The following is a 3,643-nucleotide window of genomic DNA, read 5'->3' as shown; positions in this document are numbered from 1 at the left end:
CTTTACCTGCCAGAAATACTGTTACGACCATTTCTTACAGCTCCTCCCAAACAGCAGGCTAACTGTCGCGACCAAAGTACTAGCCGGTGAATTTAAGCAGGTGGACCAGCGCGAAGCAGTATAGGCACATCGCGGCGGCACGGACAGGAACAACAGGTGAGATAGACTAGTGGAAGCCTTTCAACTGTTCAGAGTTTATCGGCAACTCGCTTCGTCTTTAGTTTGCCGCAAACTTTGCCGCTGAAGCCAAACTTTGCCATGGTCTGTAAACTAATGCGCAGTGCAAATGTAGTGCATGATTATGCACGATTATTTTCCATTATTTTTTAAAAACAAAACATAATTAACATACGGCAAAGTGTTTACTCTTTCTGCTGTTGGGAAGCTATTTTGACATTTGAAAGCCTACTATTGAGTGCTGCTGCACATTTATTAGGGAAGATTATAGCCTACATGTGTGTATGAGTACGTGTGTGTGTCTGTGTGTGTCAGTCTGTCTGTGTGCAATTATGTTAATAAGTGTCAACAGAATGTAGGCTAGGAAACCACATTTTGCTCTCTCTATTGTAGACCTTTGCTAGAAATCCCACCACATTGAAGTGATGGATGTTTCTGTGGTTAAACCAGTGGCCTGAATTGGAGTGATATGATCTGGCTGGAATGCCATTCGGCCACAAAGGCCGTAGAGCCATAAGGATTTTTTTTCAGATGTGAAAACAATATCGTCCTGGTGTTATGGATATGGTACAGACAAAATGTGTTTAAACTGTGTATAGGCAATTACTTTTGTTATTGCTTTTCTGGGACTGGTGGCCACACCTGCTTTGCATAGCCTATGTATTTATGGTTAATTCAAATATCTCTGTAGCCCATATCACTGTTATTATGACAGGATAACCTATTTACACTGAACTGAAGCTGGCACATTGCTGCCCAAGCTTTGCTCTTTAGACTGGGTTTTGGTGTTTCTGGGATTAGTGAGTTTGCAATGGCACGCATGTGGGCTTGCCTTGCCTTGTGTTGCTCTGGGTCCCCACTTTCCCACTGCCACTCTGTCCCACCTCGGTGGCCTTGCAGGAGCTCAGCGCTGCCTGACTACTGACACTGTGGCCCCGCATTCCTCAGGATTAGAGACCCGGCAGAACAGAGGCGCGAAACACAGAAAGGGGTCAGGTGCCCCTGTCCCTGAAGACATATCAGGCCTCTCTTCATCGGGAGCCCTGCTGCACTGAACACTTTACTGCGTGCTTACAGTTAATCAGAAGGGCTGGTCAATGCATAGAAAGCAGTTATTTTGTCAAATATATTCTTGTTGATATTTCTCCATTTAGCTATGGAGAAATATGAGAGAGAATGAGAGAGAAACATCTTTCAGAGGGATGTCCACTCCCACCATTTCAGACCCCCCCCCCCCCCCCCCCCAGTCAGTTGGTAGTTTCCCAGTGCCACCGGTGCAGTGTAGGGGTATGAGAAAGACCCGGGCTTCTCTCTTTCTGCTTTGGCTTAGTATTGCTTTAATCGGCTCTCCCCTGACCTTTGGCCCGGTTGCCATGGGCATCCATGGAGGTTAAGGAGTTCCAAGAGTCTAAGTCCTCAATGGAAGTGAGGCCCCCTCAGGTTCACCACTGTGCAACCTGTTAACACTCAGCCAATGCAGAGGATGATTCACCTCAGTCATGCGAACAGCTATTTATGCTGGAGTTTGCCATACCTTGAGGATGAGTGTCAACTAAATGCCAAACAGTGTCTGAACTGCCTCTGTTAAGAGCTGCATGTTAACTTACATGGGGAGTGAGGTTTGATCTGGCTGGAGTCAATCTCTCCCCTCCCTCCCTCCCTTTCTCTCTCTCTCCCTCTGAGACACAGTCTTTTGCATTTTGCATTTGCATTTGTATTTTACAGCCGCAACTCCTCATGTCCTCAGAGATGAGGTAATGGTGCCTCTAGCTGCTATTTAGAGAAGCACTTGATTGTGTCAGTGATCTGTCCCACTAATTGCTGGCAGTGATTGAAACGCCGGTTCAGAACCTGTCAAAATATCCTGTCCGTCGCCTTGCTCTTAATTGTTCTCTGATCAGCAGCTGTCTGTCTATGGAAGACCGCTGGCTGTTGGTTTGTTTTGTCGACTTCTTCCTTGTTTAAAGCCATTTTTGGTCAGCTGCTCCTCACAGATGTGGAAATGCTTTTCCCTGCTAAAGGAAGTTCTATTCATATCTCTCGCTCTCAGCTCAAGTGTATTTGACTGGGATGCTTGCTGTGCACACTGGATGATCACTAGTACATTACAATTGAATTTAAAGAGCAAAAAACAACAAACATAAACATACAAAAAAGTTTTTTTGGTTTAGGAAGACCTACAGTATATGTACTATATAGTAACATGCGTGTTTGGCACATTTGCAAAGTCCTCCTGTGTCACCTTTCAAAGTACGCGACAGGTTTGTCTTTGACAGTAGGGTGCTTTGTTTCCATGTGGCGTTTCAGTTTTGATGATTTCATGCTCTCCTGCTCCAGCAATTCACCACACACTGGGGTTTCTGTCCCCTTTTGTCCTCAACATAAGTGATTCCATGCTTCAAATATGGAGGAGGGTCTTTTTGCCAAATTTCCCGCTAAAATGATGTCTAACATGACCTGTCAAGTAAACATTCTTTATGTCCATTGGGAATGCCTGGCATGCAAATGAAGTCTATCAAAATAAAGGTCCAACAATATATTTGATAGGGTAGAAATTTAAATGGCCTATTCTTTTTTTTTTTTTTTACCACAAGCTATGACCCAGAATGGTTGTGTGACCCACCAGTTAAGAGACGCTGCTGTAGGTAGTTATAAAGTTACAACTGTACGCTTAGTTAGAACAGTTTGTAACACTGAGAGCTGAATAGTGCTTCCTTCAATAGCAGCAGGTCTAGTCAAATTAATTTAATTCAATATGGTTGCTTTTATGTACCACAAAATAGAGTCTTGTGAGCAGATGTCCCCGGTTTCAGGGGACAGTCCCCGTATTTGGTTGCCTGTCCCCGGGGAATTACAGGAAAACTCCCTGTGTCCCCGTATTTTGAAGTTAAAACTTGTATGTACAGTATTTCAATCAGATTGATAGTCAAACTGAAAACGTCCCCGTTTCTTCCACATGTCCCCGGTTTTGGTCTCGGACATCTGGTCACCTTAACCAAGACCCTTGAAATGATTGTAATGTAAGTCGCTTTGGATCAAAGCAGCAGCCAAATGAATAACTATAGCACAGAGTATAAAAAGCCTCCATGTTAATTTCGCCTTTCCATAAAGGGGTCACGACGAGCCATCATTTGGGGTGGGGCTTCACGTGCCACCGTTGAGTTTGCTCTGCGTATGAGGTGGTGTGCTCACTGTATGTAGTTCAGGTGTGTCGGGGCATCTGGTTAAAGATTAATTCCCATGTCTGGATGGAGGCAGGAAGTCAAGGCTGTGGAGCCTGTAGAGTTTTTTCAAAGACAGATGCAGGGGCCCGATAGATGGGAGATTATCTCACAGAAAAGGTGAGTGAGAGGGCATGTGCGCGCACACACACACACACACACACACACACACACACACACACAAAGCCACTCACTCACCTAGCCTACCCAATTCACAGGTGCATGCTTGTGAATGCACACACACA

At 44.9% G+C, this 3,643-nt stretch overlaps 1 protein-coding gene across 1 annotated transcript in view; it reads left to right on the top strand.

Moving 5' to 3' along the window:
- lamb2l (laminin, beta 2-like) overlaps window positions 1–3,643 on the top strand; it is a 49,703-nt gene continuing 46,060 nt past the window's right edge. Inside the window, exon 1 of the mRNA XM_062540612.1 lies at window positions 1–156. The gene's annotated coding sequence lies outside the window, so the exon portion shown is untranslated. The remainder of the gene's footprint in view (window positions 157–3,643) is intronic.

The sequence above is a fragment of the Sardina pilchardus genome, chromosome 7 (assembly GCF_963854185.1).
Source record: "Sardina pilchardus chromosome 7, fSarPil1.1, whole genome shotgun sequence".
In the NCBI taxonomy this organism is placed as follows: Eukaryota; Metazoa; Chordata; class Actinopteri; order Clupeiformes; family Clupeidae; genus Sardina; species Sardina pilchardus.
Note: the sequence above shows the minus strand (reverse complement) of the source record. Positions and strands in the feature narration are given on the sequence as shown.